This window comes from Macrobrachium rosenbergii, chromosome 36, assembly GCF_040412425.1.
Source record: "Macrobrachium rosenbergii isolate ZJJX-2024 chromosome 36, ASM4041242v1, whole genome shotgun sequence".
In the NCBI taxonomy this organism is placed as follows: domain Eukaryota; kingdom Metazoa; phylum Arthropoda; class Malacostraca; order Decapoda; family Palaemonidae; genus Macrobrachium; species Macrobrachium rosenbergii.
This window is the reverse complement of record NC_089776.1, coordinates 415,308-432,771: the sequence shown is the minus strand read 5'-3', so window position 1 is coordinate 432,771 and position 17,464 is coordinate 415,308. Positions and strand designations below refer to the sequence as shown.

Below are 17,464 nucleotides of genomic sequence, written 5' to 3'. Positions count from 1 at the left end.
CATTAATGCATTACTGTCTGTATGATACTGAGGTTAAAATAATGAGTGCTAACAGTACTAAATAACGGCTGGCAACAACACAAATTTAGGGGGATCTCATCTCATCTGCCTCCCAGCCTTCTTAATCAAAACACATTGTTCGTAAGTTACAGTAAACAATACAATGAAATAAATGCTTGTCCATAAGCTAGCAAAAGGGGGGCGGAATTTCTAGGTATAAAAATTAAATTATTTAACAATATCAAAGATTTAATAACCCAATTAATGATGAATATCATTGAATAACAACAACTTTGATAATACTTGAGTCTAAGTCATGACCGAACTCCGAACACGGCTCCCAAACGAAACTGACTTGTTTGTACAAAACTGATAATCTTAAGAAAATGAGAAATACCTTCTATTGAACACAATAGCGATCATTCCAATAATGAATTATATATCAGTTCCAATTAACAACACACTGGAATCAAAGAAACATAAATATTATACATGAGACCTTTCATGTGACGTCATCAGACGTATTCCATCAGCAGAACTATTTCTGTTGAGTCGAAAACTCGACAAATGCCTTTCAGCGCCGTAATGAAGAGAAAATAAATTATGTTAAGGTTATGAATTCATGAAGGAAATTATTAATAAATCAAATGAAGTGATGTAACCAATAAATAAAGGTATGAAGTTTAATGAACGATGTGACATATACATAATAAATAATTTAATGTAGTTTGGCTCAAAACTTGAAGACCTACTTCCCTCTCTATTACAGTTGTATTAGATAATGGATGACGACGAGCGAAATCTACTATTAATCCATCTTGCTCCTTGCTAGTGTGTCGCGTTCGCCCTGGTCGCTCTCTTTGGTTCACATTGACAGAAACATTTCCCCTCTCTATCCATCAATAAATAAACAGTTGTTTTGCGCATGTGCAGTTATCGAGCTATATTCGCTTTCGGGACGTTGGCTTTGTGCATATTTATGATAGAATTACGCAATGCTAGAGAACATTGTGTTCGTTTACTATGAGCCATAAGAACTGTAAGAGTAGACTGTAACAATATGTGAATGTTGTGATCTAGATTTTATAAGTAATCAGTGTATTAACATTATTGGTAGCTGTCTAAGTTTGAGTCATATCTGTTGTTTATGTTTTGGCAAGTCACGTGACCAGAACAGCATTAGCATCTCACCCGTTCTCCAAAATGTTGGCTCGTCAACACTGTACCACAAATTGGTAACCTATTTAATAAACTAATGTTAACTACCCTCAGCTTATCATTAAGAACCCGTAATATAGGCGTAATCTGGCGTTGACAGATGATTGGGTTCCTATTCTTGAACAATGCTTTCTTTGTTGACTAAGATTGCACAGTCAATCAAGGTCACATTTTTTTTATTTTCATAATGAGAAAAGAACAATTTAATTCAAACTATTTTTCCTTAAACATAACAAATGTATAAAAGTTGGACATGTATTTATTTTGACACTAAGAAATGTTGTGTTGATAAGGATTCTGCCATTATTGTATACTACCATCATATTACTGTGCAGCATAGTATAAGGGTAAAATATACGATAACTTTCACATGAATACGATATATTTTTACGATAATTTTGGTAGAGAAACGATAATTTTGAAGTAACTGTACGATAACTTGGTCAGCAAAGTCTGGCAGCCCTGCCTGAGGAGCAGCTGCAGCAGCCAGCCAGCCGCCCTCACTCCCTCAGCCAGACTGCCAGTGTAGTGTGAGCCGGTGTTGTGATAGGTTGTGTACGGCCGCGGTGCTTGTGTTCATTTTCAGCTCGTTCATACTTCGTGAATGTGTGTTGCTTTTGTTGTTGTGATAGAGGTGGTTGGTGTTCTTCCTCCTTAGCGGTTCCCCCTGATGGAATCTTGGCCGGGAGTGAAGAAGAAGGAGCCAGGAAGTTTCCAAAGCCTCCACGTTGGTCGTGGCGCCTGCGGCTGGTGGAGGGAAACTTCAGGCTGAAGTTGCAGAGAGAAGTTCGTCAGAGGGCGGATGTGCAAGTGTCGTCGTCGGCTGGAAGCCTGCAGGAGGAGAGAAGAGGGCAGTCGCCTGGAGGAGGCATCGGTAAGTACTTTGCACGTAGGCCTAGTCTATGGAAACTGGGTTAGGGGACTCGACGGCAGCTTAGCAGGCCCTCTTGCCTAGGCCTCGACTTGAAGGGAATTCTGCTTCGTTTCAGCTTTTCAAACCACAGCCTGTGTCGTCATGCCTCTATTTGTGTATTTGACGTGTAAATAAGACGAGAGAGAGAGAGAGAGAGATCGTGTTAGCCTAGACTCCTGCTTCGGGAGGCGCGGGAGGGGAAGCATGGGAGGCACCACCTCTAAGTAGCCTAGGCCTATGCCCAGAAACAGGGGCGACGATTGTTTCGGAAAATGTTTGTGCGGAGGCGAGGGAGGGAGGGCGTTGAAGTCGCCCGCCGAGGGAGAAAGGGCGCTTCCAGAGCGTGCGTCGTTTTCGTTCCCGTGACGAGACTTGTTCTCTGCCGATTCCCTCGTCGTCTCCCTCAGGGAGGGGGAGGGGAGGGACTCGTTTCACGAATGAAGGAAATAATAGGCCCAAGACCAGTAGTGAGTTAAAGTGCATATATTTGAAATGAAATGACACATAATCTCAGTGTTCAAATCCTCTTCCACTCTTATATACTCTCTGCAAACACTGTATATACCATCAAATGTATACTGCATCATTTCTCTCCTTGATCAAGCGTTCATTCGCAACTGCAGTAGATATATACAATATGCTGGTCATGTGAATATGTCAACAGAGGGCCTGTCATCATCTCCCTCCAAAATATTTTCCCTTGCAGGTTTCAGCGTGTGCCATCCCCTCTTTTTCAGCTGCGCTCCTGCAAATGCACTCTGAGCAGCAGCTGCAATAGCAACCTGCACTGCACGCGTTGCAGACTGTAACTGCAGTTTCAATCCCCTCTTGCATAAGTTGATAACATGAAGTTGGATCAGAATATCATCAACATAGAGGTCATTTGTGTTAGCAGCCTCTACTGTAACTGTATCCATTCATTTCTCAGGGTTCAGCTTTAGCTACAAGGCAATTTCAACTGGGGGGCCAAGCCTCTGACTGGGGTCCCCACCCCCATAGCAATATCATTGCCTGGTGTGATCTGGGGTGTGTGTGTGTGATAGCCTATGCATGATGAGAGTGCAGAGGAGCTTTTGTTCACAAACCCGTGGGAAATCCTGTTCCGTTGCCGAGATTTTAATGCCGGGGCAGAGTGGGGTAAGAAGCCCCCTTGAGAAGAAATGCTTATATTGTCCACAGGGTATTATTTCACTTATGGACATTAATTGCTCTCAACATAAAATATAGGTTTTTCTGTTGTATTATGATGTGATTTGAATGATTTTGAGGTTTATTTCCATCATCAAATGAATACTTATCCTTCCCGGCAAATGATATACTGTATACAAAATTAATAAAATTACGACTTGTCAGAATACTGCACCCCCTCTCCATAGCTAATACGGCAAAACTGTGTTTACTGATTACAGTTTTGCCGTATTAGCTATGGAGAATTGCAGTATTCTGACAAGTCGTAATTTTATTAATTTTGTATACAATATCATTTGCCATAGAAGGATAAGTATTCATTTGCGATGGAAATAAACTCAAAATCATTCAAATCACATCATAATACAACAGAAAAACTATATTTTATGTTGAAAGCAATTAATGTCCATAAGTGAAATAATACCGTCCACAGTACTGTATTGCAGCCACGGGCCTAATAAAGGTGTTTCTAGAGAGCTTTGTTCTTGGTGCATCAGCGATGATAATCATGAAGGCTTGTTAGCAATTTCAGGTAAATTTTTACAACAGTTCCAACTCCATTTTTCTAAAGTAATTATGTATTTTCATGTGTATTTTAATGTGTTCTGAATGGTTATGATAGTAATACATCAGGGAAATGAGTTGTTCTTGAGTTACTAGCCTGTACACCCCTACTACATCCAACAAGGTTGGGGACCCTTTAGGAATGCAGGGTTTTGGGTGGGATAAATCACCATCAACACAAAACAGCATTTGAATTAATGAATAAAATGAGGTAAATCATAGCATACCTACCAAACCTTAGTCAGGCAACGTAGGCTGGTGTAATGTAGCCTAGCATCCCTTAACCAGTGGGGTGGCGGAACAGCGCCTCATTTCTTATCCACATTTATAAAGATTCTTGGCAAGCTCAGTATAGGCTATGCAGGCAAGACGTAATGTTGCGCTAAACAGGTTACAGGAGGTAAATCATGTTACAATATTATTTTAAAAATTATAAATTTACCTTAATTGGATGGACACAAATGTTTTGATGGGTTATATCCAGAACAAGATGGTTGTGGCTCATCTACAGTGTCATCGTCGTCGTCATCAGAAAATGATTCCCTAGGTGGTGATGGTGGCAGAGTGTCACTTAAAGGTGGATATAATTTAGCAGCTTCAAGTAAAAATTGGTTTAAAACTGAACTGTACTGCTGCAGGTAACACTCCACGTTGTCTTAAAAAATCAATGCATCGTGTTTCATTTTCAAAGAAATGGTGAATTAAGCAAAAATAATCAAAGTTACAAGATGAACACAGACTGGACATAGCCTCACTCTATGGCAGAGTTGAACCAAATGACAAGCGAAAATGTCTTGACACCTGTGAGATTTTCACCAGGTCACATGACTCCTAGACATAACACTTATCTGCCCACAATGCAATTTTAAGGGGGAAAATTTGCATCAGAACCACAATGCAGTTCTAAACAAAAACAAACTTGCATCAGAGCACAAACTGTGTCTGTGTTAAAGTAAACAAAACACTTGGAAATTTTTTGAGGCTGGGGATTATATAAACATTCATGTCTGGGATATGGTGAATGTCCCCAAAAGTATTCAGAGACAGTTTAATTATTTTTTATGCAAAATGCATCTATAATACTATAATTATTATAGAATGAGTTGGAACTATTGTAAAATAATACCCAATTGGAGAAAGTAAAACAGCAATTTAAGATAGTAAAAATAGCAATTTAAGATAGTAAAAACAGCAGTTCAAGATAGTAAAAACATCAATTTAAGAGAGTAAAAACATTATCTTAATTTTTAAGAACAGTAGGAGCCTTTTACCCATGGTTGGGGTAGGAAGTCCAGGGTGGGGGCTTTTTGCCCCATAGCCTCCCTTAGATATTGTACTTCATGAAAACAATTGTGTATATTGAAAAATAGGTGAATATTTTTGCTAAATATAAAAAAAGTACTCTTGAAATATATACAGCTATTAATTAAACTTAAAATTCTTAGTTTTTTTGTAAAAAATGGGAACTTTTTGGTGTTCATAGGAACTGAAATGAGTGACATTTCCTATATATACATGACAGCAATAATAGCACAAGTAAAAATAAAGTGACTTTCTTTACATGGCACAAATAAAACAAACAAATTATAAATTTCCTTTACAAAAGCACAAGATTGACACAAGTATAAAAGGAAGACTCATTTCCTTTACATGAAAGTAATAGCAAGAACATCCTAGTAGCAGACTAGAGCGACTTCTTGAACAGATCAAGATGACGGCTGTAGAAGTTTCAGACCTTCATTAGTCTTCATCTGCTTCACAGTTATGACATGTATGCCAAGCTAATCCAGGTTTGTATTCTTCATGGGACCAACTTTTACATGAATTGCACTGCACCCATTTTTTCAGAGGGTTTACTGGAAGTGATTGGATCTCCACATACCAGACAAGGCCATTCTTCAGCTTCAGAAGAAACAGGACTTGGAATCCTCTTGTTTTTCTTTGATGGTTATTTTTTTGCAGCAACAGAGAAGACCTTATTGACCTCAAGAAGTTGCTTTTGTAGGATTTTGATGTTATGACTTCAGCTTTTTGAACTTTCCTTCTCCTGGCTCGTTTTTCAGTAGGTTTGGGAGGGCTGCAGAGATCTTTGAGCACTCGCTTTGCTTCATTTTCTGTTGATGTGCTTGGTTGTGCATATTGTGGCTGAGAAAGAGAAACATTGAAGTGATGCAGCATCAGGGTTTATCCCAGCATCTGACTTGATTGGAGTGTCCTCCCACCTCATTGGAATTGGAACTGTTGGGTGGTTCTTCCTTGGTGAGTTTTGCTGCTATGAAATCTTCATCTATGAATATGTCATCATTAAATGGCCAGTTACAGCCTTATCAATAGTAGCTGACTTCATGAATGCACTGGCAGATATGTCAGCTACATTATATTGTGTAATGCACTTTCCTGGATTTGCAAGTTATCTGCCACTCTGTTGTAAGCAGCCTTAGCCTACATGACTTGAAGTATGAAACACCAGGTGGTCGTAGCTTATGAGTGCAATAAGGAGGCAGAGTTGTCAAAATTACTCCATTCTCTCTTGCTAAGTCAATAGCAGGTAGAGTTGTGACTGTGGTGGCACATTTACAATTATAATGTGCTTTTCTGCTTGACTTGGCTTAACAATTTTGTCAAAGTGATGTAGCCAGTCTGAAACAATCAGCATCAGACCTTCCATTTGCTGTGCATCTTGCGATTGAATCAGGTGGGCTGCCGATCATAAGTAGTGGAGTCATCCTTTTATGGGCAAATAGAAACAGAGGAGGAAGATAAACTCCAGCTTCATTCATTGCACAAATAACAGTTGTAGTCTGTCCTCGTTCACCACTGGTTGGTCTGGTTAAACTATCTTATTAATAATAATATACGTCCAGCTGATCTTGCCTCTTTAGTTGCCACAAAATTGACAGGATTTTGCCCAGGTTTCCATGACAATTGTGGGTTTCTTTGCTGAAAACCTGCCAGCCAATCTTTTCCTGCCTTCTTTGATGATTTACAAAATCTGTTTGGAATCTTCATTTCGGCAAATTCAAAAGCAAGGGGGCAAACATCAGTAGTTGTGAGGCCTCCATATCTTGAATATGACCCACTAAAATGGCCTCTTGTTTTTCATCAAAATGGGGTCTGAAATGGCTGAGTAATAAATAAAGCACCTGGGTTGTTTACTCTTCCATCTGGATGTCTCTCAGAGTTTTCTTGCATGGGCTTCCATAACTTTGTGTCAGATTTTAGTGGTTTGCTGCCCTCAAGTGCTTGAAGAGCATCCTGCAGCACATTTACCCCATGAGAAGCACTCGTTGTTTTCCCTCTTATAGTTGCGTGGTATTTCTCACCTGAAACGAAGGAAAAAAGGTCAAAACTAAGAAGTTAAAAAAAAAAAACACCCCTAAATCAGTTGTAGTTCATATACATGACACATTTGTTAATATAGTTACCAAAGACATAGAACGACTAATTAATATTTATACTGTACTAAGGAAAATTAAAAAAAGTGAGTAGAAATTCATCCAATGGGATAAAAAGCCCCCACTTGGGCTTCTTGCCCAAGCCGTGGGGCCTTTTACCTCATACGCCATTTTTGAATAAACTCCTGTTGTTCCCCAATTAAGTTTTCAAGTCTGGATTGCAGTGCAAGGTATTGCTTGGTTCTCATATAAAGTATCTGTAGTGAAAACACTGACAAGATGTCTGTGCAGGACATCCCTGATAGAGCAGCAGACTCAAATGTGTCCAAGGGAGAAAAATGCATGCTGGCTGTGTCCCATTCTCGTTCTCCCTGGCTGCTTTGGACAGAAAGCCTCAGGCTGATGGTGTTGCTGCGCTGATCAGCTGATTGAGTTGCTATGATAGGTAACAAGCAAGAAAAAGGAGGGGGGCAGTGTTTACCCCACTCAACCCATCTTTTGCATATGGTCTAGGACCATTCATTCTGGAGGGGGAAGGGGGGGGCTGCCACTGAACACGGGAGTGCCCAGTACTGCTTTGAGTCAGAGTTTCCAGCGAGAGAAACAGATGGCGTCAGAAGTGTTCAAGTGAACATTAATAACAGGAAAATGTCCCACTGTGGGAAATTTTCATTTGCTGTTTCACAGCTTCCATACATTTCCTGTTGATAACATAACTCCCCCACTGTAGGAAATGTGTGCATAATTTCACAACATTCGATTCCAGTGTGCAGCAGCTTCTCCACTGTGGGAAATTTATTTTTGTCCGTTTCACACCTTTCTGTTCATGTGTAACACACCTCTATCGCACTGTGGGAAATGCATTTTTGTCATTTTCAGATTCCTCTCTGTGTAACACATTCCTCCTCTGTGGGAAACTCGTTTTTGTCCTTTTCATTGCTCGTCCTCTCTACCTCACACTTACCCACTGTGGGAAATGCATTGTCATATTGAGAGCTTTCTTTGTGACCCATCCTCTCCCACTGTGGGATATACATATTTGTTACTTTCACAGCTTTCTCTTCCAGTAGCATTCCTAGACTGTGGGAAATTCAGTTATTTTCACAGCTTTCTCTTCCAGTGTAACACTCCTCCACAGTGGGAAGTTCATTTTGTAATTTTCACTACTCTTCCTGTGTACAACACTTCCCCACTGTGGGAAATGCATTTTGTCTTTTAACAGCTTCTTTGGAATCCACCCTCTCTCTCACTGTGGGAAATGTATTTTGTCTTTTGACAGCTTCTTTTTAATCCACCCTCTCTCCCACTGTGGGAAATGCATTTTGTCTTTTTAACAGCTTCTTTGTAATCCACCCTCTCTCCCACTGTGGGAAATGCATTTTGTTTTTTTAACAGCCTCTTTGTAATCCACCATCTCTCCCACTGTGGGAAATGCTTTTTGTCATTTTAACAGCTCCTTTGTAATCCACCCTCTCCCACAGTGGGAAATGCATTTTATCTTTTTAACAGCTTCTTTGTTATCACCCTCTCCCACTGTGGGAAATGCTTTTTGTCTTTTTAACAGCTTCTTTGTAACCACCCTCTCCCCCACTGTGGGAAGTGCATTTTGTCTTTTTAACAGCTTCTCTGTAATTCACCCTCTCATCCACTGTGGGAAATGCATTTTGTCTTTTTAACAGCTTCTGTGTTATCACCCTCTCCCACTGTGGGAAATGCTTTTTGTCTTTTTAACAGCTTCTTTGTAACCACCCTCTCCCCCACTGTGGGAAATGCTTTTTGTCTTTTTAACAGCTTCTTTGTAATCCACCCTCTCTCCCACTGTGGGAAATGCATTTTGTCTTTTTAACAGCTTTGTAATCCACCCTCTCTCCCACTGTGGGAAATGCATTTTCTCTTTTTAAGCACTTCTTTGTAACCCCCCTCTCTCCCACGGTGGGAAATGCATTTTGTCTTTTTAACAGCTTCTTTGTAACCACCCTCTCCCCCACTGTGGGAAATGCATTTTGCCTTTTTAACAGTTTCTTTCTAATCCCCCTTTCTCCCACTGTGGGAAATGCATTTTGTCTTGTTAAGCACTTCTTTGTAATCCACCCTCTCTCCCACTGTGGGAAATGCATTTTGTCTTTTTAACAGCTTTGTAATCCACCCTCTCTCCCACTGTGGGAAATGCATTTTGTTTTTTTAACAGCTTCTTTGTAATCCACCCTCTCTCCCACTGTGGGAAGTGCATTTTGTCTTTAACAGCTTTGTAATCCACCCTCTCTCCCACTGTGGGAAATGCATTTTCTCTTTTTAAGCACTTCTTTGTAACCCCCCTCTCTCCCACTGTGGGAAATGCATTTTGTCTTTTTAAGTGCTTCTTTGTAATCCCCCTCTCTCCCACCGTGGGAAATGCATTTTGTCTTTTTAAGTGCTTCTTTGTAATCCACCCTCTCTCCCACTGTGGGAAATGCATTTTTTCTTTAACAGCTTTGTAATCCACCCTCTCTCTTACTGTGGGAAAATGCATTTTGTCATTTTAACAGCTTCTTTGTAATACACCCTCTCTCCCACTGTGGGAAATGCATTTTCTCTTTTTAAGCGCTTCTTTGTAACCCCCCTCTCTCCCACTGTGGGAAATGCATTTTGTCTTTTTAAGTGCTTCTTTGTAATCCCCCTCTCTCCCACTGTGGCAAATGCATTTTGTCTTTTAAAGTGCGTCTTTGTAATCCACCCTCTCTCACACTGTGGGAAAAACATTGTCTTTTTAACAGCTTCTTTGTAATCCACCCTTTCTCCCATTGGAAAACAAAATGCATTTCGTTTTTAACAGCCGTAATCCACCCTCTCCCACTGTGGGAAATGCATTTTGTCTTTTTAAGTGCTTTTTAATCCACCCTCTCTCCCACTGTGGGAAAAACATTTTGTCTTTTTAACAGCTTCTTTGCAATCAACCCTCTCTCCCACTGTGGGAAATGCATTAGTCTTTAACAGCTTCTTTGTAATCCACCCTCTCTCCCACTGTGGGAAGTGCATTTTGTCTTTAACAGCTTCTTTGTAATCCACCCTTTCTCCCACTGTGGAAAACAAAATGCATTTCATTTTTAACAGCTGTAATCCACCCTCTCTCCCACTGTGGGAAATGCATTTTGTCTTAAGTGCTTTTTAATCCACCCTCTCTCCCACTGTGGGAAATGCATTTTCTCTTTTTAAGCGCTTCTTTGTAACCCCCTCTCTCCCACTATAGGAAATGCATTTTGTCTTTTTAAGTGCTTCTTTGTAATCCCCCTCTCCCCACTGTGGAAATGCATTTTGTCTTTTTAAGTGCTTCTTTGTAATCCACCCTCTCTCACACTGTGGGAAATACATTGTCTTTTAACAGCTTCTTTGTAATCCACCCTCTCTCCCACTATGGGAAATGCATTGTCTTTAACAGCTTCTTTGTAATCCACCCTTTTTAAACATCTAACTTACCTGGTAGTTATATATATAGCTTAAGTCCCTGACGTCACGGCAGAATTTCAAAAACTCACGGCAATCGCCGATCGGTAGTCGGTGAAACACCTGTGCGCCCTCTACCCAGGTGCCTGGAACCATTCCAACTATTCCTCAGATCTTCCCTGCTGCTGTGCCGGTAACATCGATGGAATTTTGCTCATAGCCCGTGTTTTTTCGCAACTTATTTTGGTGAAGTACACTTTGGCTTGGCTTTCGCTCGTTATTTGGATTTGCTTTTGGAATTTCTTACATGTCTGACTCTTCATCAAGTGTGAGAATGTGTGTGTGGGGATGCAAACGGCTTGCTAAAGTCTCCTTGGATCCCCACTCAGTATGTGTGAAGAATGGGAATGGATTTATTATAGGCGGTTTATATGTGAGGAAGCTTGAAAGACCGGCTCAGAAGAGCCTAGAGTACTATGTCTCACTCTTCTAGAGATAACCAGGGAATAGTTATTTCTTTTCCCCTCGCTAACTACCTTATTGATCCTTCTCCCGTAATGGTAGTCTCTGAACCCCCTACTGAAACAGGTAAGGACCCAGCACTTAAAGATATGATGGCTGCCATTCAGGCCCTGAGTCAACAGGTAAAATCCCTCACAGAAGACAGGGATAATATGTGATCGACAATAAGAGATCTAAAAATACAAGTGATAATGTGTTGTTAGTGCAAGTGCAGTGGAGGTGCGACCGCTCGGTCCTATCATGCTCCTAGTCCGAGACCTCTTCCAAGCTCACCAACCCATGTGAGAAGGAATGTCGACAGACGAAGGGAGGCGAGAGGCTTTAGCTACCGAGCAGTCGTCCCCTCGAACGTATCTGTTGACGCTTCCCAGGACGCTCGCCCTCGCCATAGGAAAGGTGAGGTAATGTACTCTTCGTCGTCGGACGACGCAGTCCCAATCGCAGAGATAACTCTGGACATGGGATGCACTGGCGTCAAGCGTCCAGAAACGGATTACAAAAAAAAAAAAAAAAAAAAAAAAAGCTCTCACAGTTCAGATGCATCAGCAAACGTCAACCTGAGGAAGCTTTTGACCGATGTCGCACAGGCGGCCAGTTCTCAAGTAACCTCTAGGTTTGGCGGGACAGCGAACGTTAGAAGTCTGGACGCCAGGAGGAAGCTGGACGCCAGGGCGTCGAGCGTCGAGAAGCTGGACGCCAGGACGTCGGGCGTCGAGAAGCTGGACGCCAGGACGTCAGGCGTCAAGAAACTGGACGCCAGGACATCAAGCGTCGAGAGGCTACATGCCAGGGCGTCGGGCGTCGGGAAGCTGGACGCCAGGACGTCGGGCGCCGAGAAGCTGGACGTCAGGCGTAGAGAAGCTGGACGCCAGGACGTCAAGCGTCATGAGACTGGATGCCAAGACGTGAAGCTTTAAGAAAATGGACGCCAAGACGCCAGGCGTCAAGAGACTGGACGCCAGGATGCCGAGCGTCATGATAATATTTTGAAAGGTGTCGCTATTTCGGTCTTCGGACAATCGGAAAAAGAGAATGATGATATCCCGCATTCTCCTGTGGATCCTATTGTAGAGATTTCCGACGAAGACAATATAAAAGGCCATCAGCTTTCATCAGACTTGAAAAGACTTATGAAGCTATCTTCGGAAGTTTTCCAGAGAAATTTATCCCGACTGCTCCTCGTTCCCCGCCTTCAGAATTTACTCTTGGAAAGGCGTCTAAGAGGGCAGCATTTATGAAGATGGTTTTGTCCCGCTCGTCCAAGAGAGCGCTTAAAGTTATGAAGGAGTGGATGCTTTCGAAGAAGAAACAATGAAAGACAGCCTTTGCTTTTCCTCCAACCAAACTAGCTTCAAGGTCTAGCGTTTAGTATCAAACTAGAGAATCGTTCGGCCTCGGAATACCTGCCTCTTCCCAGGGAGACTTCTCGAATCTTGTTGACTCTTCTCGTCGAGTGGCCATGGGGAAAACGAAGTTTTGTTGGTCAACATCAGAGTTGGACCACCCCCTCAAAGGAATTTTTAAGGCCTTTGAGGTCTTTAATTCTGGACTGGACCCTGGGAGCTTTAGGAAGGAAGATGGAATTATTCAACACGACTGACATCGAAGAACTCATATATCTGATGTCGTGTATGGATAAAGGACTCGGAGATGGTTCCAACGAATTAGCTGCGCTTTTCTCAGCGGGAATCCTGAAGAAGAGGGCCCATCTTTGCTCTTTCCTGGCTAATGGGGTCACGTCCAGTCAAAAAATACCTTAGTTTTACCAGACCACTGAGCTGATTAACAGCTCTCCTAGGGCTGGCCCTAAGGATTAGACTTATTTTACGTGACTAAGAACCAATTGGTGACTTAGCAACGGGACCTACAGCTTATTGTGGAATCCGAACCACATTATAGCAAGAAATGAATTTCTATCACCAGAAATAAATTCCTCTAACTCTTCATCAGCTGGCCGCGGGAATTGAACTCCGGCACTACGAATGACAGTCTGAAGCTCAACCGGTTCAGCCAACAAAGGGCTTCTAAGAGGGGTACAAGATCCTTTTCCTGAGGAGACTCCCTCTAGCAGCAAGACCAATAGACCTTTCTGCCAAATGCAACGACAGAACCAAGGCAAAGGCTCTACAGCAACAAGTGTCTATGATGTTGCAAAAGGAGGCCATAGAGAGAGTTCAAGATCCGAAATCCCCGGGATTCTACAATCGGTTATTTTTGGTCCCCAAATGCTTGGGGGGTTGGAGACCGGTGCTAGACGTGAGTGCACTCAACTTCCTTGTGCAGAAAACAAAGTTCGCTATGGAAACGATAAATCGGTTCTAGTAGCGGTCAGACAGCACGACTGGATGGCCTCACTGGACCTCCAGGATGCGTGCTTTCACATCCCCTTGCACCCGAACTTCAAGAAATTTCTGAGGTTCATCCACGGGAAAAGTTTTTTCCAGTTTCGGGCTCTCTGTTTCGGCCTAAGCAGACGGGGCTGCCGTCTGGCGTCGGAGTCGAGACCTCTCAAGAGGAAGTTACCCCCTATTGAGGGACGTCTTGATAAGACTTCACAGGCACCAGGTTGTAGCCACGGGAGCAGCCCGGAGCTCGTCCCTTCCAGCTCCAAGGGTAGCTCTCCTACTAAGAGAAAACGTAGAAAGTCCTGCTTAGTCAGGATACCAGGCAGCAAGAGCGTGGTGGACGCTGTGCTGCCTTCCGTACATCCTCCTCTTCCTCCTTCGGATTGTTACTCGAATGCTGAACCCTCTCCATGATCCATTATTGACGATGAGGAGGAAATAATTCCCGTAGTTGAGGCTTCCCCAGCCTGTCCCCAACAGCAGGAAGCCCCGCAGATAGCTTTACTGCAAAATATGCAACAGACTTTGTCTTCTCTGGTGCAAGCGTGACAACCAGGTAGAGAGAAGAAGGATAACAGACGTCCAACTAAAGCTTCTAGACGTCCAGAGGTTCAAGACGCTGAACGTAGTGAAAATGAAACTCTAGACGCGGGATGCACTGGCGTCAAGCATCTAGGAGTGAAACACCATGACGTCAAGCGTCAAGGCATTGGACGTCAAGCGTCAAGATATTAGAAGCCAAGACGTGGAGGTAGCTCAGGACGCAGGATGCACTGGCATCAAGCGTCTAGCACAGATTTTCACAAGGATGATTGCCAATGTAGCAGGTTTTTTTCTTCACACGAGAGACATCGGAATCTCCTTGTACTTAGACAACTGGCTCCTCAGAGCTCCTTCCCACACACGCTACCTGGAGGATCTTCAGACCACGATTCAGGTATACAAAGAATTAGGTCTACTGATAAACAGAGAGAAATCTCAGCTGATCTCATCCCAAGAGGTTCTGTACCTTAGGATGAAGATTCAGAGTCAGGATTTTCAGGCTTTTCCCTTCTGTTGCAAGAACGGGACAAGCCTTAAGAAAGTTTTAGGACTTTCTAAAGAGACAGACATGCTCGGCGAGGGAATGGATGAGTCTGCTGAGGACCCTTTCCTCGCTAGAACAGTTTGTTTTCCTCTGGAAGATTGATTCTATGCCCGTTACAGTTTCATCTAAATCAGAACGGGGACAAGGAAATAGAACTGGAGACCAAGTGCATCCCCATTTCGGAACCAATAAGGCCGTATTTAGAGTGGTGGAACGACCCCGTCAAGCTCCAGGAGGGCCTTTTCTCTACATCAGAGGAACCCAGACCTAGTGTTGTTCTCCGACGCTGTCGGACTTCAGATTGAGGAGCAACACTAGGGAAAGAACAAGTTTCAGGCTCCTGGACCAGAGAGCAGGAGAAGTGAAACATCAACCAGAAGGAACTAACTGCAATCCTTCTAGCTCTTAGGGAGTTCTAACACACAGTGGAGAACAGAGAGGTGCAGGTCAACGCCTACAACACGACAGCGTTGGCCTGCATTAGCAAACAAGGGGACACTCACTCCAGATCTCTATACGAGATAGCAAGAGAACTTCTTCTCTGGGCAAAGGAAAAGAATGTCAAACTAGTAACCCGCTTTATTCAAGAGGAGAAAAATGTGAGGGCAGACATTATGAGCAGGAAAAATCAAGTCCTCTCAACAGAATGGACGCTACATCAGACGTCTTCAGAAGCATGTGGCGACTTTGGGGACGTCAGTGCATGGATCTCTTCGCCACAGCGCGAACGAAGAGACTGGAAACTTACTGCTCTCCCTTACCAGATTCCGAGACGACATACATAGACGCGTTCCTGATGGACTGGTCCAATTTGGACGTGTATGCATTTTCCCCTTTCAAGATAATACACAGGGTACTGAAAAAATTTGTGTCACACGAGAGGACCGGAATGACCCTTGTGGCCCCTTACTGACCGACAAGAGATTGGTTCACAGAGGTACTGGAATGGATGGTGGACATCCCGAGTAGCCTACCTCAGAGAGTAGATCTACTCAAACAACCCCACTTGGAAAGATATTACCAAAACCTACAAGCACTACTAGTAACTGCCTTTGGACTATCGGAAAACTCACAAGAGCTAGAAGTTTTTCGAAGGAGGCAGCTGGCGCTATCGCAAAACAAGGAGGTTATCCACCATTAAGGTATACCAATCCAAGTGGGAGGTATTTAGAGGATGGTGCAAGGACAACCATGTGTCCTCTTCCAGTATCTCTGTAACCCAAATTTGTATATAGAGAACTCACCAGCATGGAACCTAGACGTGGTCCTGAGGTTCCTCATGGGGAGTAGGTTCGATCCCTTACAGAGGACATCTTTAAAGGACCTCACCATGAAAACTCTTTTCTTGGTCAGTTTGGCCGCAGCAAAAAGAGTTACTGAGATACATGCTCTCAGCAAGAATATAGATTTTAGACAAGGCAAGGCAATCTGCTCACTGCAACTAGGCTTCCTTGCAAAAATGAATACTCATCACAACCCTGGCCCAGAACGTTCGAGATTCCGAATCTAACGGACATAACGGGAGGAGAGAGAGAGAGTCCTATTCCCGGTAAGGGCTCTAAGGCTCTACCTGGATAGGACAAAGGACTTGAGAAGGAATTCAGAAGGGCTTTGGTGCTCAGTCAAAAAGCTCTCTGTACAGATGTCGAAGAATGCTCTGTTTTATTTTATCAGACAGTTAATAAAAGAAGCACATACGGAATGTAGAGAGATAGACCACAAGATTCTGAAAGTAAAGATGCACGAGGTCAGGGCAGTAGCAACCTCTGTAGCTCTTAAACAGAACAGGTCCTGCAGAGTATCTTGGACACGACCTTCTGGAGAAGCAAGTTAGTATTTGCCTCTCACTATCTAAAACAAGTCCAGACATTATAGCATCTAAAGATTGCTATACGCTGGGTCCGTTTATAGCATCTAATTCAGTAATGGGAGAGGGGAATACCCCTACAATCCCATAAACCAATACCCTTTTTCTTACCTTGGAATTGAGAATTTTTATGGTTGTTTGTGAAGACTGGACGCAGTCTTCCGCAATCATTGGGATGAAAGTTCCTTGGTAGCGCCCGGAACAAGGGTATTGAGAGGAGGTCTAGTCACATAGAGGTTATACACCGGTTGACAGCCCCTAGAGATTTTCAGCCCCCTGGGTGGATCGCTGGATCTCTTAAGGAATGCAGACATAATGAGGGGGAGTTCATTGAAGTCAGCTTCCTTAATCCAGGTAAGGACCTTAAGTTGGTTTATTAACCCTTAAGCAAATTCCAACGATGTTGGCTGTCTCTGACCCTCCACCAAAGGTGTCAATCAGCTATATATATAACTACCAGGTAAGTTAGATGTTTAAAAATATTTTCATAATAAAATAAATTTTTTAACATACTTACCTGGTAGTTATATATAATTAAATTCCCACCCTCCTCCCCTCTAGAGACTAGGGGCATGGAAGATCTGAGGAATAGTTGGAATGGTTCCAGGTACCTGGGTAGAGGCCGCACAGGTGGTTCACTTGACTACCGATCGGCGATTGCGGCGAGTTTTTGAAATTCTGCCGTGACGTCAGGGACTTAAGCTATATATATAACTACCAGGTAAGTATGTTCAAAAATTTATTTTATTATGGAAATATCATTTCTCCCACTGTGGAAAATCCATTTTTTTTTCTTTTTAAGCACTTTTTTTAATCCCCACACTCTCCCACTGTGGGAAATGTATTTTTTCTTTTTAAGTACTTTTTTGTAATCCCCACCCTCTCCCTCACTGTGGGAATGCACTTTGTCTTTAACAACTTCTTTGTTATCCACCTTCTCTCCCA

At 42.8% G+C, this 17,464-nt stretch overlaps 1 long non-coding RNA gene across 1 annotated transcript in view; it reads left to right on the top strand.

Annotated features, from left to right (window-relative positions):
- The first annotated feature begins 1,740 nt into the window (after positions 1 to 1,740).
- LOC136856544 (uncharacterized) overlaps positions 1,741 to 17,464 on the top strand; it is a 213,005-nt gene continuing 197,281 nt past the window's right edge. The window contains exon 1 of the long non-coding RNA XR_010858389.1: positions 1,741 to 2,092. This is a non-coding gene — a long non-coding RNA (uncharacterized lncRNA). The remainder of the gene's footprint in view (positions 2,093 to 17,464) is intronic.